Below are 27,716 nucleotides of genomic sequence, written 5' to 3' on the forward strand. Positions count from 1 at the left end.
TTGAGCGTCGGCGCATGTGAGGTCACCACGTCAGTCCAGTGGGCCGCGACGTATAGCGAGGGGCAGTGGCTTCGCGGTCAACACTAAAGCAACAGGAGTGAACCCACGACATCAGTCTGGCCGGCGCGAGCTGCGACGCCGTGAGACGGGAGATCGGCGCGCCTTCCTGCGTCAGTTGAAGCGGCTGGCAGCGGGCGGTTCGGGAGAGCGTTTTGGGGGTGCTGCGCCAGGTCTTCGCCTGACATCGCAGTTTATTAGAAGTTAAGAGATTCGTGATATGTTGTTTCATTTACTTGCTAAATTCTACTGGTTTTCTTGGTCAGTCTCTCGTCCCCAGCTTGCTCGACAGGCAGTTAGTGTCTGTCTGTCTGTCTATCGGTCTGCCGTACGATAATAGCTGCCTCTCTCATGTTTGTCAGATTCGGTGTTAACGAATTTATTGCTTCAAGTATAACGGCCAAATTCCTGAAGTATGTTTTTATCTTGCCTATCATCTTGAGAGGCGTTATATGTGTAATGTAGAGCATATTTGTATATTTTATGTAAGACTGCGTTTCATGGGTTTTTTTATTTAAATGGTCATTTTAGTATATAAAGTTGCCACCCTTCCACCGTAAGATTTTTTTTAAAAAAAAAAACAAGTTGCACCTTCGGTGGCAAGTTAATTTTTTTTAATGTTTGAGCTTTGTACCACTTCCATCCCTCCTACGAGGTGCATAGTTCTTGTGCTTATGTGGATTGTTGAAACTTTTACTTTGTGTAGTCTTTGAGAGGTTGTTGTGAGCGGTGGTGGCTACGGCTGTGTCAAAAGGAAGCGGCAAGGTTCTCAGCCCGAAACTTCATACTGTCAAAATTTGTTCCTTCTGCCCCTGAATAAATTGTAACTTGATATTTAGAGGGTGCTTTCTGATTATAATTTTAAATCTGTTTTTAAAAAAAGGCTTTTAGGAATAAAATTTCCATTTGTTGAAAGATATTTAATTTGTTTTCATCAGTTACCCACTGGCAACTACTTCCACGCTCATATAGTGTGATTAAATGTGTTAATGTTCTTGATGAATCGCTAGTAAATAATTTAAATTCTTAGGAAATGGTTTTGAAAGCTAATTCACGGTTCAGGGTGTTACTAGCTTTGAAGCGGGGGGGGGGGGGGGGGGGGGTTGTTTTTGGGGAAGGAGACCAGACAGCGAGGTCATCAGTCTCATCGGACTAGGGAAGGACGGGGAAGGAAGTCGGCCGTGCCCTTTGAAAGGAACCATCCCGGCATTTGCCTGGAGCGATTTAGGGAAATCACGGAAAACCTAAATGAGGATGGCCGGACGCGGGATTGAACCGTCGTCCTCCCGAATGCGAGTCCAGTGTCTAACCACTGCGCCACCTCGCTCGGCAGCTTTGAAGCATCCAACAGTATGTAGAAAGTGAAATGGCGTGTTACAAGCTTTGGAGAACCTAACCGCATTCAAGGATGAAGAATACAACGGTGTAATCGGATCCACGTTTACTGAAAAATTAAATCTTACGAAAGGGTTCCAGGTGTTTGAGGAGGCTTGGGAACATAATTACCTCCTATTAGAAACGGATGGGAGAAGATATCTGGTACAGAAAACCAAACTGTATGTATTAAATTCAGTGGTTTGACGGAAGTGGTGAGGCCAGAGGTAAAAGGAGATGCATGCAACATTTGCACTACTTAGGATGGGCTATATTTGGATATTGTGAGTGTGTCTGAATAGTTGTAGTGACTTCTGAGGCGTGGCGGGACCGGCGCCAGTAGTATCTGTGACATGAGCACGATCCATTTCCTAGTACAGAGGTTTGTCTTGGGGCTTGGGCCGGCTCGGGACCTAAGCGAGTGCCGACCGCGAGTAGAGAGAGGGGACACAACGCTTTGTGAACGGAAGGCGGCGGTGAGCGATTCGGCGATTGCCTGAAGGGTAGAAGAGAAGACGGCGTGCCTGAGGCCGGGCGGCGGTTATCACGAGGCTGTACTGGAGGCGGCGGGCGTTGGCCGGCGCTGTGCATTCTCCGGCAACCTCGTGAGCTGTGGATGCGCCCGCTTCCTTGGAGGGAAACGCTGTTAAGGTTCTGCGAAGTGATGGTCTGACATCATCGCAAAATCGTCCCAGCATCAAGACACCCAGTTAAAAGCTCTAATTACTAAGAGCGCTTAGTTAACTGTCATTGTGATCGCTCTTGGTGCAGTAAGACGTTTCCGGGCGGGTGATGTTACGTGTGTTCGATCAATGGAGCGTGTTTACTTAACACCTGCTTTATTTAACGTCTAAATTTAAAGGAAGTGGAAGGGCTGACCCAATAAAGTGAACATTCCAATTCCAACGCGTTTAACAACCTCACATAAAAATTGACAGACGCCACTCAGGCAAGATGATTTACGAAACTCTCATTACATAAAATCATAAGCAAATTAATAATTCATTAGTCCAAGATCTCCCATTGACATTGAGAAACGCCACTCAGGCAAAATATATAGTTTACTTAATATCATTAATAAACTAATAAACCATTAACAACTATCTCATAAAATTTGGCAGAAGTAACTAAAGCTGAATTAGACCATAACTCAACAAAACAACTCTAGTTCAGACACGTACTTTAAGACCTTTCCAACTCCAATACGTTAACCTTACATGTAAAATAACGGTGGACACACAGACTCAATATTAACACGAATCCTTAGAACATATTTATTAAAACGTAACTCGGGCAATCTTGCAAATTAGTAGACTAGAGAAATGTCCATAGCGAACCACAAAATTATAGGTTCAAATGGCTCTGAGCACTATGGGACTCAACTGCTGTGGTCATAAGTCCCCTAGAACTTAGAACAACTTAAACCTAACTAACCTAAGGACACCACATACATCCATGCCCGAGGCAGGATTCGAACCTGCGACCGTAGCGGTCGTGCGGTTCCAGACTGAAGCGCCTTTAACCGCTCGGCCACTCCGGCCGGCACACGAAATTACTCAAATGAACATTGGCTTCTAAGGTGGGCTTTTAGGGCATGGAAAGTTACAACTTTGTACAATCATAAATTTGTAACAACAGAAGTGAGGCCCAAACTTGTAAGCCCGTGGTTCAAACACCAACAGTGGAACCGACTGAGGGAAGTAATACTTAACTTCCAACCAAGCCGCGGCTCTCTCCATTGATAACAACATGCTGTGTTCTGTCTGCTAAAAACTCTTCAATCCAGCCACACTGCTGGTCTGATATTTAGATAAAAGCTCCCAGATAGATGCTATTTTCCTTGACTTCCGGAAGGAGTTCGATACAGTTCCGCACTGTCGCCTGATAAACAAAGTAAGAGCCTACGGAATATCAATGGAGAGACGTCTACAGACGTTAAAGTAACCCCTGGCGTGCCACAGGGGATTGTTATGGGACCAATGCATTTCACAATATATATAAATGACCTAGTAGATAATGTCGGATGTTCCATGCGGCTTTTCGCGGATGATGCTGTAGTATACAGAGAAGTTGCAGCATTAGAAAATTGTAGCGAAATGCAGGAAGATCTGCAGCGGATAGGCACTTGGTGCAAGGAGTGGCAACTGACCCTTAACATATACAAATGTAATGTTTTGCGAATACATAGAAAGAAGGATCCTTTATTGTATGATTATATAATAGCGCAACAAACACTGGTAGCAGCTACTTGTGCAAAATATCTGGGAGTATGCGTGCGGAACGATTTGAAGTGGAATGATCGCACAAAATTAATTGTTGGTTAAGACGGGTACCAGGTTGAGATTCATTGGGAGAGCCCTTAGAAAATGTAGTCCATCAGCAAAGGAGGTTGCTTACAATACCTTGAGTATTGCTCATCAGTGTGGGATCCGTACCAGATCGGGTTGACGGAGGAGATAGAGAAGATCCAAAGAAGAGCTGCGCGTTTCGTCACAGGGTTATTTGGTAACCGTGATAGCGTTACGGAGATGTTTAGCAAACTCAAGTGGCAGACTCTGCAAGAGAGGCGCTCTGCATCGCGGTGTAGCTTGCGCGCCAGGTTTCGAGAGGGTGCGTTTCTGGATGAGGTATCGAATATATTGCTTCCCCCTACTTATACCTCCCGAGGAGATCACGATGTAAAATTATGGAGATTCGAGTGCGCACGGAGGCTTTCAGACAGTCGTTCTTCCCGCGAACCATACGCGACTGGAACAGAAAAGGGAGGTAATGACAGTGGCACGTAAAGTACCCTTCGCCACACACCGTTGGTTGCTTGGAGAGTATAAATGTAGATGTAGATGTAGATGTACTGCTGCTCGCACACGTCACACTGCAAGCAGAGATAAAACTGCACTGGTCTCTGTCTGCTACTGACTGACTCTACGGAATAAACAGAAAGCACTGGTTTTCCGAAACAAACAACTGACTAACGACTCCGCGAATTTACACTTTACAGCCATCAATAAGCAATATAACTCCTCTCAAATACGAGAATACGCAAGGATTTTATTTAATTAAATATGCAAGCGCACAAACACTCGGAAAGAAATTAAGAATCAAACTACAAAACTAATATGAAAGCTAAATATGTGCCTCGCTACTGCACTGCTGCAGTAAAGGAAAAAAAAAGAAAAATTCAGAGTAGGAATGAAAAGCCATGGAGAAGAAATAAAAACTTTGAAGTTCGCCGATTACATTGTAATTATGTCAGAGACAGCAAAGGACCTGGAAGAGCAGTTGAACGGAATGGACAGTATCGTGAAAGCAGGATATAAGATGAACATCAACAAAAGCAAAACGGGGATAATTGAATGTAGTAGAATTAAATCACGTGATGCTGAGGTAATTAGATTGGGAAATGAGAAACCTAAAGTAGTAAATGAATTCTGCTATTTGGGGAGCATAATAACTGATGATGGTCGAAGTAGAGAGGATATAAAATGTAGACTGGCAGTGGCAAGAAAAGCATTTCTGAATAAGAGAAATTTGTTAACACTGAGTATAGATTTAAGTGTCAGGAAGTAGTTTCTGAAATTATTTGTGTGGAGTGTAGCCATGTATGGAAGTGAAATATGGAAGACAATCAGTTTAGCCAAGAAGAGAATAAAAGCTTTCGAAATGTTGTGCTACAGATGAATGCTGAAGATTAGGTGGGTAGACCACATAACTAATGAGGAGGTATCAAGTAGAATTGGGGAGAAGAGAAATTTGTGGCACACGTTGACTAGAAGAAGGGATCGGTTGGCAGGACATTTTTTGAGGCATCAAGGGATCACCAATATAGTGTTGGAGGGAGATCAAGAGATGAATACACTAAGCAGATACAGAAGGATGTAGGTTGCAGTAGGTACTGGGTGATGAAGAAGCTTGCACAGGATAGAGTAGCATGGAGAGCTGCATCAAACCAGTCTCAGGACTATAGACTACTACAACAACAACAACAACAACAACGAGAACAACAGTGTTGAGCTTTGCAGGCCCACTTAAGGTGGCCACTGTGTGTGTCATTAAGTTCTAGTGAGTGTCGGTTCTCGTGAGCCAGTTCATTTCCCACTCTTAGCGTTTGTTTATCAGGTACTGTTTCGCTTAAATAAAGGACTTGTGAGTGAAATTAATTCCTGTCTAGCCTTGATTTTATGGTGTTAATTTGCGGGTCAATCTTGAATGTTAAAGTTACGAAAAGTTTTGGTCCCCTGTTGTCGAGTGTGGTTTGTGTTACAGTGAGCTTAACCAGCGGGCAACCGAAGCGCAGAGCTTCCCTTTAGAATACAAGTTTACCTAACGGGCGGTGTACTTTGTCTGAGCTCGTGTGTTCCTCTTCGATAGCGCTTTTTGGGTTCACATGTGGGGTGGCAAACGGAGCCGCGGCTTGGTTCGAAGTATTACTTCCTTCAGTCGGTTCCACTGTTCGTGTTTGAACCGCGGGCTTACAAGTTTGGCCCTCACTTCTGTTGTTACAAATTTATGATTGTACAAAGTTGTAATTTTCCATGCCCTAAAAGCACATTTTACAAGCCAATGTTCATTTGAATAATTTCGTGGTTCGCTATGGACATTTCTCTAGTCTACCAATTTGCAAGACTGCCCAAGTTACCTTTTAATAAATATGTTCTAAGGATTCGTGTAAATATTGAGTCTGTGTGTCCACCGTTATTTTACATGTAAGGTTAACGTATTGGAGTTTAAAAGGTCTTAAAGAACGTGTCTCAACAAGAGTTCTTTTGTTAAAGTTATGGTCAAATTCAGCTTTAGTGACTTCTGCCCAATTTTATGAGATAGATGTTAATGGTTTATTAGTTTATTAATGATATTAAGTAAACTATATATTTTGCCTGAGTGGCGTTTCTCAATGTTTATGGGAGATCTTGGACTAATGACTTATTAATTTGCTTATGATTTTATGTAATGAGGGTTTCGTAAATCATCTTGCCTGAGTGGCGTCTGTCAATTTTTATGTGAGGCTGTTAAACGCGTTGGAATTGGAATGTTCACTTTATTGGGTCAGCCCTTGCACTTCCTTTAAATTTAGACGTTAAATAAAGCAGGTGTTAAGTAAACACGCCCATTGCTCGAACACACGTAACATCATCCGCCCGCCAACGTCTTACTGCACCAAGAGCGATCACAAAGACAGTTAACTAAGCACTCTTAGTAATTAGAGCTTTTAACTGAGTGTCTTGATGCTGGGACGATTTTGCGATGATGTCAGACCACCACTTCGCAGAACCTTAACAGCGTTTCCCTCCAAGGAATCGGGCGCATCCACAGCTCACGAGGTTGCCGGAGAATGCACAGCGCCGGCCAACGCCCGCCGCCTCCGGTACAGCCACGTGATAACCGCCGCCCGGCCTCAGGCACGCCGTCTTCTCTTCTACCCTTCAGCGAATCGTCGACTCGCTCACCGCCGCCTTCCGTTCTCAAAGCGTTGTGTCCCCTTTCTCTACCCGCGGTCGGCACTCGCTTATATCCCGAGCCGGCCCAAGCCCCAAGACAAACCTCTGTGCTAGGAAATCGATCGTACTCATGTCAGAGATACTAATGGCGCCGGCCCCTCCACGGCTCAACATTTAATCTCCATTGCGAGTCAGTTGGCAATCTTAGTCTTTTGGGGAGTTTCTTTTATTGCGTAGATACTCACTTTTAATCAAATGAGTCTAAAGAGACATTTGTACTATGAGGTAGAGGTCAGACACCCGGGAAAATCGCGTCGTTTTTCATTAATTATTGTCAAGGCTTCTGTCGGTTTGATGGAGAGGTGCCACTGCTTCGTCAAGTGGTGAAGCTCTTCCGATGGTTTTGAAGGTATGTTAGGATGTGTAGGAATCTGAATGGACGGTTAGACGGTGTGAAATGTAATGCCGTCAGCATGTTGGAGTAGGTACGTGAGGAGGTGGGTGACGAGGTTGCAATGTCAGCTACGTGTAGGAGATACAGAATTAGTGATAGGATTAGACCTTGGACACGCCAGTAGTTTGGTGGAAGATATAGAAGAAACTGTTGCAGGTGAAAGGTTAATTAGAAAGGATGCTAATGGCTCGATGTAGGTGATTGGAAGTATGTGACAGTTGGGTGTGGACAGGGAGCTAGCCTGCCATGCACGGATTTATTTTTTTAGATGTAGGGAAAAGAGGAGAGAGGGCCCACGCTAATTATGGTGTTGGCACAGGAGGAGTTGGATCATCTGCAGACGCTACGGTACTGATATCACACATAGTGACTGATGTGAATGTGTGTTGAATATGAATGAGATTTGGATCATTGGCAGAGGATACGGTATTGATATCATGCATAGCGACTGATATGAATGTGTGTTGTTCTGTGTGTTTGTGCAGACAGTCTGAATCGTTCGCCACGCAACAAATGACGTCTGGCTGACTCACCTTGGAGCCGTATGGTTCCATCGGCGCTGCCCAGCGGGTTCTTCGCCATGCAGGTGTAGCTGCCGAAGTCGCGCGCCTCCAGGGAGCGGATGGTGAGGTTCATCACCAGGGAATACCCCATCGGCGTCTCGCTCATCGCGTACTTGCTGCCCTCCATCAGCTTCCCGTCTGCGGGAAAACACAAACGCCAAGGGCAGTTTACTTTCTGTGACTTAGAGAACAGATTTACTGCTATTATGTATCATCTTCCAGCCTACAGTTAGAGGTACATACAATTCATCGGTAACAATCACATTCCCTCCCTGCGCGTAATCGGTAGCTCATTTGTGTAAATCAGGAAACATTCCTCACACGCAAATAAAGAAAAGATGTTAAGTGGACATGTGTCCGGAAACGCTTAATTTCCATGTTAGAACTCATTTTAGTTTCGTCAGTATGTACTGTACTTCCTCGATTCACCGCCAGTTGGCCCAATTGAAGGAAGGTAATGATGACTTCGGTGCTTGTGTTGACATGCGGCTCATCGCTCTACAGTACTAGCATCAAGCACATCAGTACGTAGCATCAACAGGTTAGTGTTCATCACGAACGTGGTTTTGCAGTCAGTCCAATGTTTACAAATGCGTAGTTGGCAGATGCTCCTTTGATGTATGGATTAGCACGGGGCAACAGCCGTGGCGCGGTACGTTTGTATCAAGACAGATTTCCAGCACGAAGGTGTCCCTACAGGAAGACGTTCGAAGCAATTGATCGGCGTCTTAGGGAGCACGGAACATTCCAGTCTATGACTCGTGACTGGGGAAGACCTAGAACGACGAGGACACCTGCAATGGACGAGGCAATTCTTCGTGCAGTTGACGATAATCCTAATGTCACCGTCATAGAAGTTGCCGCTGTACAAGGTAACGTTGACCACGTGACTGTACGGAGAGTGCTACGGGAGAACCAGTTGTTTCCGTACCATGTACAGCGTGTGCAGGCACTATCAGCAGCTGATTGGCCTCCAAGGGTACACTTCTGCGAATGGTTCATCCAACAATGTGTCAAACCTCATTTCAGTGCAAATGTTCTCTTTACGGATGAGGCTTCGTTCCAACGTGATCAAATTGTAAATTTTCACAATCAACATGTGTGGGCTGACGAGAATCCGCACGCAATTGTGCAATCACGTAATGAACACAGATTTTCTGTGAACGTTTGGGCAGTCATTGTTGGTGATGGCTTGATTGGGCCCCATGTTCTTCCACCTACGCTCAATGGAGCACGTTATCATGATTTCATATACGATACTCTAGCTGTGCTGCTAGAACATGTGCCTTTACAAGTACGACACAACATGTGGCTCATGCGCGATGGAGCTCCTGCACATTTCAGTCGAAGTGTTCGTTTGCTTCTCAACAACAGATTCGGTGACCGATGGATTGGTAGAGGCGGACCAATTCCATGGCCTCCACGCTCTCCTGACCTCAACCCTCTCGACTTTCATTTATGGGGGCATTTGAAAGCTCTTGTCTACGCAACCCCGGTACCAAATGTAGAGACTCTTCGTGCTCGTACTGTGGACGGCTGTGATACAATACGCCATTCTCCAGGGCTGCATCAGCGCAACAGGGATTCCATGCGACGGAGGGTGGATGCATGTATCCTCGCTAACGGAGGACATTTTGAACATTTCCTGTAACAAAGTGTTTGAAGTCACGCTGGTACGTTCTGTTGCTGTGTGTTTCCATTCCATGATTAATGTGATTTGAAGAGAAGTAATAAAATGAGCTATAACATGGAAAGTAAGCGTTTTCGGACACATGTCCACATAACATATTTTCTTTCTTTGTGTATGAGGAATGTTTCCTGAAAGCTTGGCCGTACCTTTTTGTAACACCCTGTATGATGTCAGGTTTAACGCAGTTAATTATCAATTGGTCCGTGAAATGATCAATTCACAATCACATCCTTCGTGGTACATTATAGGCAACAGAACGTGTCTGCAGGAGACAACGGACAAGCCATAACATGGTTATACATTTGGTACTATTTCTGTGTAGTATAATTTTCAGACTCTGCAGAAGCGATAAAAGCCTCGGGTTTAATGGATGATCCTACTGGAGTAGGAATAAATAAAATTGCTCGGCGCCGTGGCCTGTGCTTATGAGGGATTTTCCTAAAATGCGAAGAGGCAACTGTACGTAGGGTCTGCACTTCATTTAGAGCCTGAGTGTTAGTGTACCTGTATTGATAGATCAGACCTGGCAACTCACGTTAACCGCTGTTAAGGAACAGATATAGAAGGAAATGTCAGGGCTTCACAGAGATTAGTCTACTGAAACTAGCATTAGAACTCATTCCAAGATGACAGACAAAAGTCAAAACGTAACTGCTAATTTCATTCATCAGGTATAGTGAATGGCTTTAGAAATGAACGGTCCACAGAAGATAATGTTTTTATACCGAGTAAAAGCATCTGTTTGCGGTGGGAAAGTAAAGTAAAGAGCCAAATTGCCTAAACTATTTTGAAAAATCATTTGGTCGGGCAGACGGGTGGAAGCTGCGATCTACAATGAAAGAAAGTCGCTTATCAAAGCACTTTGCCGAAAGTTTCTATACAAAGACCGCCGTTGAAATAAAACTCAAAGCCCAGTTGCGCAGGGATTAAGTACTATTCAATGTCTGGGGTATTTTATAGTCTTTGAGAAACATTATTTAATCTCTTTGTCGACAATATATTCGGGAAATGGAATTCTAAGGTAAGACCAGGCATTAAATCAAAGCAAAGCAGATGTACCCACGCTTTCCATTTTGCTTGTGATCAGATTTATAATGTACGAAAACTTAGATGGCCCATAAACAGCACTCCACCTTCTGAACTAATGTGTAACAATACATATGAAAGTATCAAAGCAAGAGAACAAAGTAAAGGGTTTAAAAGCAGTGCTTCGAGTTAAAACAGGTTTTTGCCTTCATGACTAACGGTCGAACAACTGTCACACCTCAGCTGGCTAGGATGTGACATAAGGTACGACAAACAGCATGATATAAAAATTTATGCACACAGATTTCAAAATATATGTTGCACAACTCGTCAAACACGAAAGAACACTTGACTAAATATCTATAAGATATGAAAGTGCTCACACTCTCGGATGGATGTGACTCCCTGTATCTCTTGCAAAGGGAAAAATCAATCTAGGTTACTGTGGAAAGGGAAAGTTTCTCAGAAAGAAGGATGATTAACTTAGATATAAGACCAATATATACGCACTAACTGACGAAATGGATCAATATAGAGCGAAGTATAAAAACCATTTGGAGTGAATGTAAGGCGACAGAACTTCTGAAAATATAATACAGTACCATCCTACAGAAAAAAAATAAATGCAGTGATATGGGAAACGGACTGAAGTGGAAATCAGAAGAGTTAGCAGAGGAATCCTTCAGGTGGAGAAGAAGATGTTTCGCGAACGAGCTATCAATGACAAATATGTAACAACAGCAACAAAACAACAACAACGACAACCTGGAGTACTGCATTTTTGTCGTAGAAAAAGCCTCATTAGAGCAACAGACGTATATAATTACAGAACTGGGCTGCCACAGGGGAAGTCCCGAAAAGAACGAGGTCATCACAGACGGATTCTGGCCTATTTTTTTCTGACAAACATTTCCCGCAAAAAAATCCAACACCGGCCCAGCTGTGAAATCGTTTATTATATGATAGTTTATCAACTTTAGTACCCATTCCACACGCGTGTGGAGTTCGGAAAATGTATGCTGGCTGTAAAAATGAAATGATGGTATAACATTATTGGCCGAGACACCACATCTGGTATGTTCGAGCGCCTGTTGCAGTCTTCTTATTTGACGCCACTTCGGCGCCTTACTCGTCGATGGTGATGAATTGATGATGAGCACAACAAAGCACTCAGTCGACGGCAGATAAAATCCTACGGGGCCAATACGATGTAGAAGCAGCAACATTCCACTCCCCACTCGTCACGAGACTATGAACTGCGGACACTCAAACAGTTATCTGTTTACTTTAATTTAAGGATGCACATGTAGCAGACTGAAGAGTGGTACTGTGATTCGCCATGTATTTCTCGTAATTTTGTAAGTTTATTTTGCGAACTTAATGTTCTTCTCGAATCTCAACCAGGTCACATTTTCTCATATTTCTCTCTGTTACTGTCTTCTGAAAAAATAATAGTACAATTTGTGGAATTATTTGTCTGAAAGTAAGAAATCACATACATTACAGAAATATCTGACGTTAGTTTCATTGCAGCACGAAAACTCATATAGAGCAAATGAGGTGACGATTGAGAATTTTAAGTTCAGTTTTTCGCTTGGAGGACGATATTTCTCCCTTGGATAACGTAGGCTACCACACAAACATCCTCTGTTAATGAAACTGCCTGACAGATTAAAATTGTGTGCTGGACCAAGACTCGAACTCAGGATCTTTGCCTTTCAAGGGCAAGTGCTCGACCAACCGAGCTACCAAAGCACGACTCACGACCCTTCCTCACAGCTTTACTTCCGCCAGCATCTCGTCTCCTACCTTCCAAACTCCGCAGAAGCTCTCCTGCGAACCTAGCAGAACTAGCACTCCTGAGAGAAAGGATATTGCGGAGACAAGGATTAGCCACAGCGTGGGGCATGTTTCCAAAATGAAATTTTCACTCTGTTGGTCTTTCAAATTTCAAGCTAAACATTTAACTTTGAACTCTCGATTGGCCCCTGATTTGCTGTACATGACTTCGAGCAGCATTCAAAGCCACGTCAAATGTCTCTCTAATTTCATTTATTTCTTTCTTTCAGACAAGTCATTTCATAAAATATTTGACCAGTTTTCTTTTGCAGTCCTTTTATTTCCAGATTTTGTTCAGAAAGAAAGAAATTTAATATGTTTATTAGCCTGATTATTTTCTGATATTTAAATATTTTCGACGAAACTATATCCATTGCAGGTGAGTTTGATAACCCATTTGTCGATTTTACACAAAAATCGGCTGTGTAATTTCTGAGGAACTTTGTATTCGTTCCGCTTATATTTTTGTTGACAGTTAAATATCACACATAAGTAACTTTCTATGGGCAAATTCGACTGGTCTGGAAGATATGACACTCATTTACATAGCCATCAACAGCTGTTCGTCAAATATTTCAGTTTGACCTTAAATGGCTAATTAATATTTTCTTTAGCACCCCAGTTGCTTACAAGCAATTAAACCTTTTCCGCAGAACTGTATCTCACTGTAGTCGGTTTGATACTCCATTTGCCTATTTCGCACTCATCATTTTGCAATGAAACCTTGACAGAAATGCAATGTGTAACTTCTAGGCAGTCTCAGTTTCGCTCCCCTCAAATATTTGACCAACGAAAAAACCTGAGCAAACTCATATTTCCGTTATTTTTGCAAGCTCCCCACTGATTTAGATCGCACAGTCTTGAGCAGTATTCCACTATGAAATATATGAGTGCTTATAAAATGGTATCCCCCATCACAACTCCCTCAAATTTAGTGGTTAGTTGTACCATTGGATAGCCCGTCAAAAACTGAACAGGGAGCAAACATGACAACAGGAAGAAGGTGTACTGAACTGTTGAAAAACGAAGCAAAGTATAAACAACGAACGGCCCAGATTTAATGGGTGCAATATCGAACAGCGCTCATGACCATCGTGTCCTGGCTGCGTGGACACGGTGGTCGACGGCAAAGGAGGAGATCCGGGTTGAAATCGGCAACAGTCCCATTCTTTTTTCACAAAATTACGAACTTTACGTCCGGTCACTGTTCGCTGTATTCTAATTTGTGTATGTCTCTCGACGTAATGTCAGTTTGCAACAGCGGCGTGTTACGAAGGAACCTCCAAACGTACGTATCCCATATTTGTTGTTGGTAAGAATATACACTACTGGCCATTAAAATTGCTACACCAAGAAATAATGCGGATGATAAACGGGTATTCATTGGACAAATATATTACACTAGAACTGACATGTGATTACATTTTCACGCAGTTTGGATGCATAGATCCTGAGAAATCAGTACCCTGAACAACCACTTCTGGCAGTAATAACGGCCTTTATACCCCTGGGCATTGAGTCAAACAGAGATGGATGGAGTGTATAGGTACATCTGCCCATGCAGCTTCAACGCGTTACCACAGTTCATCAAGAGTAGTGACTGGCGTATTGTGACGAGCCAGTTACTCGGCCACCATTGACCAGACGTTTTCAGTTGGTGAGAGATCTGGAGAATGTGCTTGCCAGAGCAGCAGTCGAACATTTCCTGTATCCAGAAAGGCCCGTACAGGCTCTGCAACACGCGGTCGTGCATTATCCTACTGAAATGTAGGGTTTCACAGGGATCGAATGAAGGGTAGAGCCACGGGTCGTAACACATCTGAAATGTAATGTCCTATGTTCAAAGTGACGTCAATGCGAACAAGAGGTGACCGAGACGTGTAACCAATGGCACCCCATGCCATCACGCCGGGTGGTACGCCAGTATGGCGATGACGAATATACGCTTCCAATGTGTGTTCACCACGATGACGCCGAACACGGATGCGACCATCATGATGCTGTTAACATAACGTGGATTCATCCGAAAGAATGGCGTTTTGCCATTCGTGCACCCAGGTTCGTCGTTGAGTACACCATTGCAGGTGCTCCTGTCTGTGATGCAGCGTCAAGGGTAACCGCAGCCATGGTCTCCAAGCTGATAGTCCATGCTGCTGCAAGCGTCGTCGAACTGTTCGTGCAGATGGTTGACTCAGGGATCGAGACGTGGCTGCACGTTCCGTTACAGCCATGCGGATAAGATGCCTGTCATCTCGACTGCTAGTGATACGAGGCCGTTGGGATCCAGCACGGCGTTCCGTATTACCCTGCTGAACCCACGGATTCCATATTCTGCTAACAGTCATTGCATCTCGACCAACGCGAGCAGCAATGTCGCGATACGACAAACCGCAATCGCGATAGGCTATAGTCTGGCCTTTATCAAAGTCGGAAACGTGATGGTACGCATTTCTCCTCCTTACACGAGGCATCAAAACAACGTTTCACAAGGCAACGCCGGTCAACTGCTGTTTGTGTATGAGAAATCGGTTGTAAACTTTCCTCATGTCAGCACGTTGTAGGTGTCGCCACCGGCGCCAACCATGTGTGAATGCTCTGAAAAGCTAATCATTTGCATATCACAGAATCTTTTTCCTGTCGGTTAAATCTCGCGTCTGTAGCACGTCATCTTCGTAGTGTGGCAATTTTAATGGCCAGTAGTGTATTATGTCGCAAGTGAATGTGATGAATGGTGCGATCAGGCGAGATGCCGCTTAGACGTCTCACAGAAATGAACGCAACACGAGAGCGGGTGTGAACTATGGTACAAAGAAGGAATTCAAAACTTTAAGAACGGAATGCAGTAAGCGTAGCGTGTGTAGGACAAGTGGGAGATTCGTACGTCTGGAGGTCCCTTCGCTACACGTCGCTGTTAGAAACTGACACTACGCCACGAGACACACAGATTTGAATACAGCGAATAGACAAGTCAGAGACCGGACGGAAATTTCGTAATTTTGCGAAAAAAGAGTGGCTTGGTTGGTTGGTTGGTTGGTTTGGGGAAGGAGACCAGACAGCGTGGTCATCGGTCTCATCGGATGAGGGAAGGAAGTCGGCCGTGCCCTTTCAGAGGAACCATCCCGGCATTTGCCTGGAGTGATTTAGGGAAATCACGGAAAACCTAAATCAGGATGGCCGGACGCGGGATTGAACCGTCGTCCTCCCGAATGCGAGTCCAGTGTCTAACCACTGCGCCACCTCGCTCGGTGCGAAAAAAGAGTGGGACTGTTACAAGAATCCGAATCATTTCCCTCACAGTCACCACATGACGATCATTAATTTTTCTCGATATCGCACACACATATTTTGACCGTTCACTGTTTCTATTGTGCTTCTTTTTTCCATAGCTCAGAACACCTCCTTCCTGTTTTCATCCTTGATCTGTGTTCAGTTTTTGATGGCTATCCAGTGGGCCAACTTACCACTAAATCTGAGAGGAGTGCGATGGGGAGGTTCCCTTGTGAGCGTCAAAAACACTCGTGGAAAAGCACGTGAAAGAGGCATATAGTCTTTGATGTGGAAAGGACTTTGACCGTTACTAAACTACGATCGTGGCGTGTTGTCGTGCTCACCTGTGTCCTTGTGCCAGGTGCAGAGCGCCCCCGGCGACGCCTCCACGTAGCAGTTGATGGTGACGTCACTGCCGACGGGCGCCGCCACCAGCTGATTGGACACCTTCACCAGCGGCGCAACTGTCAACGGAAGCGAAGCGTCAGGGCGTGCGCACTGCCGCTGCTGCTGTTAGCTGCGCGTTAGCCTATGTCAACTCCAGCAAACTATTAGGTGTCCAATTTGCCACACACCAGCAACATTGTAGAAAGGAAGAACAGGCTATATCACTACCGACATTCATTTTCTGGCGCAAAGGTGCACGCTACATACGACAATGTATTGAACCAGCGGGAAAGTGCTCTTGTCAGAGTACAGAGAAAGCGAATACGCTGCTCCTTAAAAGAATCTGACGGAAACGTGGGGAACCAGTTGCCTCAGTCCTAATTCTGCCTCCCTCACCAAAAATTTCGGCATGCGAATATAGTCGCGCTCTTTTAATACAGAACATTCTAAATTCTATCATCCAGTCTCTCTTTCTATTTAAGCCTTCATATTCAGCCACTGTCTCCGCCATATCACGGCAGCTGAAAAATGCTGAGAGTCCACGTTACTTTTTCACCTATATTCACGTGTTTAAAACTTCTGTCCAAACTACACCCTGCCCATACCTACGTGTTAAAACTCGCTAGTCTGGGAAGGAACATACTCCTACCCACCCCCTCCTAAAATCCTATGTACGTTTTCTCATCCGATTTTTCAGTAACACTATCTCTTCTGATCACACTGCTTCTATCTCCACGCATCTGTCTTTCTCTTTTACTACTGCCGCCTGTCAATGACCATCGACATCTCCTCTCTCTTTGGCTCCCACTTCTGTTGTCTTCATCCATCTCTCTTTCTTTTTCACTATCTCTTTCTCCCTGCCACCGTCACTGGCTCCTCTCTCGTCCTCTCCCACTGGCACTACTGGCACAGTATAATTTCTCTTCCGCTGCCACTGTCTATCTGCTTCTCTCTATCGCCAAAAAGACGAAAATATTGTCTCCAAAATTTTGTGGTGAGGAACCAATTCTCTTTCTTGGTGGTCCGATCAAAGCACTTTCCCACTCGTTGCCTTCCCTTCCTTGCCATAGCGTGGTGTGCTTTTTATATAGAACTAATTCTATAGGTCAATGAAGCTTCGCTTGGAATGCGGTTGCAGCGGAAGGTGTAGACGAAAGGATGACGGGAGAATATGGGCACCGGCCGCGGTGGCCGAGCGGTTCTAGGCGCTTCAGTCTGGAACCGCGTGACTCCTACGGTCGCAGGTTCGAATTCTGCCTCCGGCATGGGTGTGTGTGTGATGTACTTGGGTTAGTTAAGTTTAAGTAATTCTAAGTTCTAGGGGACTGATAATCTCAGATGTTAAGTCCCATAGTGCTCAGAGCCATTTGAACCATTTTTGAGAATACGGGTTTGGTAGTAGGAATGAGAGACGAGAAAGACTGCAATAACATTAGTTTTTGGACAGGATCCGCATTGAGAAAAACACGCATTTTATGTTTCCTTTTATTCCCCAGATAGCTTTCGCGTAAGTTTCAGCATCATCAGTGGGTGTTTCGTTATCTTCTATAAAACAGTAAAATTGCTTTTTACTGGTTCTACACACATAAATTTCAGCTTAAAGATATTAAATATTTAAAAAACAGACATAATTTTTGTCTGTATAACTTGTTACCACATGCTCTGGATTTCCTGGATTCAGTTTAATTTAATGGAGCTGTTTTGTTTCACAGTTTGTCATCTGCCACCGTGTAGAACATAGTGTATAACAGTTGTTAACTTTGAAAATATAGGACTGGGCGTCGTATGGTTATGTCCACCATTAACTAGCACTATCTCGAAGATTGTGTGTGTATGTGTGTGTGTGTGTGTGTGTGTGTGTGTGTGTGTGTGTGTGTGTGTGTGGATGCAATACGATTCGCCTACTTTTGCGGGTATGAGAAACGTACTGCTAACACAAACACACACACACACACACACACACACACACACACACACACACACACACAATCGTCCACATAGCATTAGTTAATGGTAAGCATGCCCAGTCGTAAGTTTTCGAAGTAAATTAAGTCCTATAAAGCTACAGATGACGAAACTGCATTAAAACACATAAAATCCTGCAACATGTGGTAGCAAGGTATCTACGCAAAATCTTTGTTTCTCAGATCTGTAAATACTGTCTTTAAAAACTAAAATTTATATGTGTACCAGTAGTAAAAAGCATTTCTCCTGTTTTATGGAACACAACAAAAAACCTACTGAAGATGCTAAAACTTCAGCGAAACACGTCTGGTGAATATGAAAATAATAAAAAAATTAGTTTTGTTCAAACAATACTATTTGTGAGCAAACACGGATAGCAGAGCTTCAACCTAAAGATGATTATTTATGCAATAAATTTCAGTTAGCAATAGCGAATAATCTGTCCAAGAATCGCAAGAGGAGGAGATCTGATTGGAGAATACCGGGATATACAGCAAGAATTCAGGTAGATTACAAACATTCAGGTAATCAGATATATGATTGTAAGGCATACACAGGAGGGGATACAGAGTCAGGTCACGATTTAGTAATGATGAAGAGTAGAAACTACATCCAAGCTCATAAATTAATAATAATTGCAGAATGTGGTGCCACATAACGTGGCACTACACAAAACTGGCGCTAATAGCATAGGCACATAGGGAACACACACGACACAGATCTGTAAGTCCACGGTATTGGTGATATGTTGAGAAAACCTTCCCGCAACACATGTGGTACAAAACGCCATTACTTCCTGTGCATTTACCCAGAGATCAATATGGGGTTTGATAATCATGCACACGTACAATGGTCGCACAACGGGTTGGCATATTCTGGATCAGGTGGTCGAGCAGCTACTGGGGTATAGCCTCTCATTCTTGCACTAGTGCCTGTCAGAGCTACTGAAGTGTCGTAGGGGTTTGAAGACGTGCAGCGATACGTCGACCGAGAGCATCCCAGACGTGTTCGATGGGGTTTAGGTCTGGAGAACAGACAGGCCGCTCCTTTCGCCTGATATCTTCTGTTTCAAGGTACTCCTCCACGATGGCAACTCTGTGGGGCCGTGCATTATCACCAATCAGGAGGAAGGTGGGACCCACTGCACCCCTGAAAGGCGGACATACTGGTGCAAAATGACGTCCCGATACACCTGACCTGTTAAAGTTCCTCTGTCAAAGACATGTAGGGGCGTACGTGCACCAATCATAACCCCACCATACACCATCAAACGACGACCTCCATACTGGTCCCTTTCCTGGACATTACGGGGTTGGTATATGGTTCCTGGTTCACGCCAGATGAAAACCTGGCGAGAATCACTGTTCAGACCTGTCCGTGAACATAACCTGGGACCACTGTTCCAATGACCATTCTTGTCCGCGGATCGTGGTCTCGCGGTAGCGTTCTCGCTTCCCGCGCACGGATTCCCGGGTTTGGTTCCCGGCGGTGTCGGGGATTTTCTCTGCCTCGAGATGACTGGGTATTGTATGTCTTTCATCATCATTTCATCCTCATTCCCTCGCAAGTCGCCGTTGTGGCGTTGAAGAACTTGTGGAGCGGCGGCCGAACCGCCCCGCGATAGGTCTCCCGGCCACCAATGCCGTACGCTCATTATTATTGCTGTGTTTTTGTCACCAGCCTTTACGGGCTCTCCTGTGACCAGGGGTCAGTGGAATGCACCTTGCAGGTCTCCGGGCGAATAAACGATGTCTGTTCAGTCGTCTGTAGACTGTATGACTGGAGATTACTGTTCCAGTGGCTGCGGTAAGGTCCCGAGCAAGGCTACCTGCAGTACTCCGTGGCCGTCTGCGGGCACTGATGGTGAGGTATCGGTCTTCTTGTGGTGTTGTACACTGTGGACGTCCCGTACTGTAGCTCCTGGACACGTTTCCTGTCTGCTGGAGTCGTTGCCATAATCCTGATATCACACTTTGCTGCACACGGAGGGCCCGTGCTACGACCTGCTGTGTTTGACCAGCCTCCACTCGCCCTAGTATTTTACGCCTCATAACGTCATCAGTATGTGTTAATTGAGTCATTTTCAACACACAGTCACCATTAGCACGTCTGAAAACGTCTGCACACTTACTCGCTGCACCGTACTCCGACATGCACCAACACACCTCAGCGCCACCGTCGACGACCGCAGGTCAAATGCACCGCATGTTCATACCCCGAGGTGATTTAAACCCGCAAACCGCCCACCAGAGCGTTGTTTCACCATGTATCAGCATTATTCTTAATTTATGAGCATGAGTGTAATCAGGAAGAATCAGGAGAGTCGGTCCTTCCGAGGATCATTTCTTTTTCGATTTTTTCACATTTGTCACGAAACCGTTTCGTCTTAGTTTCGCTGCACTGGATATTAATTTCACTCCCAATTGACTCCTAGTACTTTCTTCTTTCGTCTAACAATTGAAGTATTTCTTATGTTGTCCATGGTTTCTTCGCAGTTACTTTCCTAGTACCTATGTTTCCATCTCCTGTGATTGCCCCTTCTAGAGATTTCCGTTCCTCTTCAATTGAACTGCCTACCTAGCTGTTCATTATCGCAGTATCTACAGCCTCTGAGAACTTCAAAAACATCTCTGCGTTCCTTAGGGCTACGGTATCCTATTTCTTTACACATACAGAAAAGTAAAAACGATCTTCTGTGAAATTAAAAGCAAGGGCAGAAACATTAAGAGTGAAATGGGAATGTCACTGTTAAATGGAGAAGACAAAGGGAATAGGCGGAAGAAATAAAATGAAGACCCCTATGATGGGGAGAACCTGTCGGATGACGTGACAGAAAAAGGAATAGTAGTCGGTAGGGAAGACATAGGCGATACAGTATTAGAATCATAAATTAATAGGGCTTTGGAAGACTTGAGATGAAATACGGCAGAAAGGATAGATAACATTCCATCGGAATTTCTAAAATCTTTGGGAGAAATAGCGCCAAAGGGATATTCTTGTTTGTGTGCAGGATGTATAAGACTGTCGATCTACCATCAGACTTTCGGGAAAAACATCATTCACATAGTTCCGAAGAATGAAAGAGCCGACAAGTGCAAGAAAGACAGCACACTCAGTTCAACAGTCCATGCGTCAGAGTTGCTAACAAAATGCTCCGACAAGAGAAATAATGGAAAATAAAATTGAGGATCTGTTAAACGACTATTAGTTTTGCCTTAGGAAAGAGAAAGGCGCTAGAGAGGCACCTATGACGTTGCGTTTGTAACAGAATCAAGATTGAAGGAAAAAGAAAACACGTTCATAGGAATTGGCAGCCTCGAAATAGCTTCCGACAGTATAAAATAGTCCGAGATGTTCGAAATTATGAGAAAAATAGGGGTAATCTATAAGTAAAATTTGGTAATATACAATATGTACAAGAAGCAAGAGGGAGCAGTGATAGTGGAAATCCAAGTACGAGGTGCTCAGATTAAACAGGATGTAAGACACTGATGTCGTCTTTCGTCTTTACTGTTCAATCTATACATCGAAGAGCAATGACTAACACCAAAGAAAGGTTCAAGAGTGGAATTAAAATTCAGTCTGAAAGGATATCAAAGTTATTTGCTGATGACATTGCTATCCTCAGTGAATGTGAGGAAGAATTACAGAATCTGTTGACTGGAGCACAAATGAGAACCGAGAAGCTTAACATCAACATTGTTGATCAAGAAGTAGATGACATTAAAGAATTCTGCTACCTATGGAGCCAAATATCCAATGATGGAGGGAGCAAGCATAATATAAAAGTAGACTAGTAAGGACAAAAAGGGCATCCCTCGCCAAGAGAACTTCGCTAGTATAAAATACAACCCATAATTTGAGGAAGACATTTCTGAGATTGTGTGTTTGCAGCACAGCATTGATTGGCTGTAAAACATGGACTGTGAGAAATACGGAACGGAGGAAAACTAAAGCATGTGAGATGTGGTACTGCAGAAGACTGCTGAAAGGAATAAGGAGGCTCTCCGCAGGATCGGCGAGGAAAGGAATATATGGAAAACACTGACACGAAGGACAGGATGATAGGACATGTGTTGAGACAGCAGGGAATAACTTACACGATACTAGAGGAAGCTGTAGAGGGTAAAAACTGGAGAAGAAGGCAGAGGTCGGAATACTCCAGAAAATAACGGTGGACATAATAATAATAATAACAATAATAATAAGAAATAAAAGACGATGATTTGGTAGTTTATATACATATTTCGACACTTATATAAGTGGGTCACTCCAAAAGAAATGCACACTATTTTTGTAGAAATACAGTTTTCATTCTGTATCTGTGAAAGTGTTACAGTGTGCAGATACATCCTTCCCGCTTGTTTTGAAATTTAGTTCAACCTGCTCCCGTGAGTGGCGCCGTCACAGCACGTTTTCAAGATGGCTGCTACACTTGCGTTCGTCAGAAGCAACGTGCTGTCATTGAATTCCTGTGCTGTGAAAACGAGACATTGGGAAGTATCCACAACAGGTTAAAAAAGGTGTATGGAGATGCTGCTGTCGATTGCAGTGCAGTTAGTCGGAGGGCAAGCAGGTTACGTGATGAAAGTGGGCACGGCAATATTGAGGATTGTCCTCGCAGCGGCAGGCCTCGTACTGCACACACTCCAGACAATGTGCAGAGAGTTAACGAGTTGGTGACTGGTGACAGACGCATCACAGTGAACGAATTGTCACTCCACACTGGGATAGGGGAAGGAAGTGTTTGCAGAATACTAAAAGTGTTGGCGTTAAGAAAGGTTTGTGCCATGTGGGTTCCCAGGATGTTGACAGTGACTCACAAACAAACAAGAAAAACAGTATGCAGCGAACTTTTGCAACAGTACCAGAATGGTGGAGATGAAGTTCTTGGCAGGATTGTGACAGGTGATGAAACATGACTCCATCATTTTTCACCAGAGATGAAGAGGCGATCAGTGGAGTGGCATCATGCAAATTCACCCAAACAAAAAAAAAAAAAAAAAAAATTCAAAACCACACCTTCTGCTGGAAAAGTTATGGCTACGGTGTTTTTCGATTCCGAAGGACTGTTGCTTGTGCAGACATCATGCCAAGTGGAACCACTATAAATTCTGATGCATATGTGACGACACTGAAGAAACTTCAAGCTCGACTGAGTCGTCTTCGATCACATCGGCAAAAGCAGGATGTTTTCCTGTTGCAGGACAATGCACGGCCACATGTCAGTCAAAAAACCATGAAAGCGATCACAAAACTCGGATGGACAACACTGAAACACCCACCTTACAGTCCTGACCTGGCTCCATGTGACTATCATCTCTTTGGGAAACTGAAAGATTCTCTCTTCGTGGAACAACTTTTGGAGATGAAGACTCCCTTGTGCACGCTGCCAAACAGTGGCTCCAACAGGTTAGTACAGAATTTTACAGTGCGGTTATACAGGCACTGCTTCCAACATGGCGTAAGGCAGTTGAGAGGGATGGAAATTATGTGGAGAAATGAAAATATCGTTCCTAAAGGATGTATCTAAACACTGTAAAACTTTGAAACATGTAGAATAAAAGATGGATAAAAAAAAATAGTTTGCATTTCTTTTGGAGTTATCCTCGTAGTTTGATACATATAAATAAATAACTACGCATAATATAACGTTAACGAAATGTGTATGGCTTACGTTTTTTCTGGATACTTCGCTCTTACAGTGCACGTAATCGAAAGCTATCGGCTTACGATTTGTTGAATCTTAAGAGAATTTAATGTTATTAGAAATACTTGCAGTTTCTCCAGTTGAAAACATTTTGGCAGTTATTTTAAGTTCTTTTCAGGCCTATTAAGATCCTTTTCAGTCAATTTTTAGGGTTCCGTGCTTCAGTCGGTGAAAACGGAGCCTTTATAGGATTCTTTTACCTCTGTCTCTCTGTACGTCTGTTAAAAAGCGTTTGTCTTAGAAACTTGTACCAACTTGACATTTATGTCACGCACTAATGTCTGTGGCCCCCTGGCGATGTAATAAACGTTAACTTCCAAATCAGTGCAATCAATCAATATTCGGATTCTCGCAAACACATTCATCGAAACCTATAGGTTGTAACCCGTTGGCCGAGAATCATGAAATTTGGCAACAAGCAAGGTATCACAGTGCAAGCAAAGAAAAAAAAATCCGAAAATTTCTGGTTTGTAATTTTATCACACGAAAAAAAGATATTTTATGCTTTGTTACGAGATGTCAAACTTCAGATTGAAACAATCAATAGTTTTGCATCTAGGCTGACTGGGTCGCAGAGTCGTCTGGGAATGTTTGTTTCGCACGCAACTTGAAAGGCCTTATGTAACTGCATTAATCTCTCCTGGATATCTGATGAAGCATGAATTTTTAAACGTTCCGTGTTAGCAACAAAGTCATTCCTTGCTTGATTTTCCGCTTTTACCATTGCGATCCAGTCAGCCAGAATGTAGAACTACTAATTGTTATAATAATGGTCGGCTGGCTCATGCACGACTTTATTTCACGTGTATATTATTGAAATAGGAACATTTTCGGAAATCTTGGAATACCTGGGACCGGTAACTTACCAGTATCAGTGTCGATTCGCGGAATTCGTGAAGTGTCTTTGTACATAATTAAGTTTGTACGAAACCCTCAGCAGGCGAGTCCCAATCGGACCCGTCAAATTTATAGTTACTATAGTACCCCTTGGAGCATGTTTCTATAGGCATGAAGTGCCCATTGTGCAGAGACATCACGCCATAAAGTTTAACCGGTGAAAAAATCCTGACTGAAATCCTATTTTTGCCACATTAGATACCCTGCAGTGGCCCTAGGTATCTCGCCACGTGTTCACTACGTCAGTTACAACTGCACTTATGCCTCAGACAGAATATTACGTGCATATTTTATATGCATAAGTACAGTAAATTTGAACCTCTGGATCTCGAAAATGGATAATGATTTCGAAAAAAAAAAAAGATTCTAGGTTTTCCGAGAATATCATCTTAAGAACATGTGATAAAAATTTCGAGGATTTGCCCATGTATATAAATTACAGAAGTGGCCACCCCCACAATTGGTACTTCTCGGACCCAAAAATCATGGTTCTTCGAGGTTTTCTCAGGAATTGTCCATGAACAAATCGTGCTTTTATAAGCTGCCTAAAGTACACCGTCGACCACACCTAACGCATAGTAAAGAAGCGATTTGCTCTATTTGCCTGGGCTGGAGGATATGCTTAAAGTTTTAACCCTGTACTGAGGGACAGCTACAGTATGTCCGGTCTTCCGATAGGTTTACAAAAGGTTGCTAGGCCAAGGGCTATGCAAAACACTTTACCCTTACCTCTGTGATCAATAGAACCCGACACATAACCCTCTGAAAAATCGAATTTTTCGCCTGGCTTTTTGGAACATTTTTACGTCGACGTAGACACAGCGATTTTCACAACAAAATATTGTGCATGGACGGCAAATTTGCGGGATATTAAAAGACCCAGGACGCGCTAGAATCAAAGAAATTTTGAGAGAGGAAAGAACAATGTCTAGTAACTATTCTTGTAGGTCACTGTTGATATTAGAACTATCCATTCAATTTATTGTGCAAAACATATCGTTCAGCTACGTTCCAGACGTGGAGGACACAGTGGTGTACAATTTACGACTGTTAGAGAGCAGAAATTTTTCATGCAGGATGCTGTGACTTGAGTATGACAACCATGTAAGGGTAGTGCAAGGTTGGTTGTTCTGCGAAATAATTGTTAAGAAAAAATTCGATGCGTTGCACCATTTCCAAGTTAATTAGCATAGAAGTTAGCCAATGAGGCCTTTGCACGCGCTAATTCAAGCGTCCCGCCAGATAAATGAGTGGCAATTGTCCTCACAGCGTACAAGACAGCGCTCGAGAATGCCCTGCCTTTTGCTTTGGTTCGATCCTTACTACTGTCCCTTGTTCAAGTTTTGTATCGCTCTCCTGTTCGCGTTTAGGAAACCAGACGAAGTTCACTTTTGGTGATAACGGCTCTGGCGGAATGCTTGAACTTTCGCGCGCCACGTATTCATTAACTATAGCCGACACTAATGAGTAACTCGGGAACGGCGCAAGGTATGGACTTCTTTTGTTAACAAACGTTTCTGAGCCCAGCCTACGCTGCAACACCCCCACATGCGTTTCAGACTGTTTCTGACCACACTGTAAAAATTAGTCTTCAGCAGTCAACCTGAGAGTGTGATAGGCTGTTTGACTAATCTCTTTGTTTCACGAGGCTCAGAGAACGAGTACCGTTAACAATAGTACAACTTAGAGCAGGCTGCTCCAGTTCTGCTCCATAGGGGGCAAGAGCTCGCAAAGGCACACAGTTGTGGCACTGGGTATACAGGTGGGGTAAACGTGCCAGGCACTTTTCAGTCACTCCTGTCGATCACCGATTGCTCAGAGGATTTTGGTTAGCGGTGTACGTCTTCACATTATAACCTTTGCGAGGTGTGACCACTTAATACAGGGCGGAGTTCTCGTAGTGCTCTTACTACTCGGAAGAAATATCAGTCTGTTTATGCAGATGCAAGAACAGGCTTATTAGTCATCGAATGATGAGGAATGGACAGTGACAGCCTCTTTCGCCGGTGTAATGAGAATAGGAACAATCAAGTACGGCACTTCGCGGAGAAAACGGAGTGTTCGTCAACGTGTATATTACGTGCTGTCTGTATTGGAGGCGAGAATAACTGTCACTCGTTTTTAATTTAGTTTCACTTTTGTTTCTTAAGCAACGTACCCCTCCCTAAAGCGTGCACACGCACGCATACACACACACACACACACACACACACACATATTTATGATTATCTCAAGGGTCCTCCACCGCCAAATCAACCCTACCCAGTCCAGCCCAGCACCCACATTTCGTTGCCAACTTCTGCAGTCCTTAAGTCACCAAGGTCCAGTTGCCATTTGGAGTAACAACATCGAGGTAGAATCTAATGCAACAGACGCTCGTATACCAGGAACTTCGAGTGCATGAGTGCTACCAGTAGACCCAATGAACATAAAACGTATGACATGTAGAAGTGCTAAGACTACATATTGTAGTTATACATAGTGTCAGTAACGGAACTAACTAAAAGTGCTGTCCGCACGAGTAGATATATAAACCATACGATTCAGAACAAAATATTGAATTCAGTCTGGAACCGCGCGACCGCTACGGTCGCAGGTTCGAATCCTGCCTCGGGCATGGATGTGTGTGGTGTCCTTAGGTTAGTTAGGTTTAAGTAGTTCTAAGTTCTAGGGGACTTATGACCTCAGATGTTGAGTCCCATAGTGATCAGCGCCAAAATATTGAAGCAAGCAGTTAAGAAAATAGTTACAGAATGGTCGTTTCCTCTATGTAGCACTAAGAATGCACAAAAATATCGATTGAAACATCTTTCAGTGAGAAAAAAAAGCAGAGTTACAAAAGACGCCTTTACAAGATAGTAAAGAACTAGCACCTCAGAAAGAAAATCAGTTAATATCAACAATGAAAACTAACATTAATCCATTTACGGAAATATTATTTCTCTTTAATAAACGGTTTTGTCCAGCGAACACAGGATTTATCAAATGTATTTTATTGCTGGAACTACCCATCGGCACAGCTTTCGTTGTGCAGCTTCACGAAATTGGGAAA

This window comes from Schistocerca serialis, chromosome 5, assembly GCF_023864345.2.
Source record: "Schistocerca serialis cubense isolate TAMUIC-IGC-003099 chromosome 5, iqSchSeri2.2, whole genome shotgun sequence".
Classification (NCBI taxonomy): domain Eukaryota; kingdom Metazoa; phylum Arthropoda; class Insecta; order Orthoptera; family Acrididae; genus Schistocerca; species Schistocerca serialis.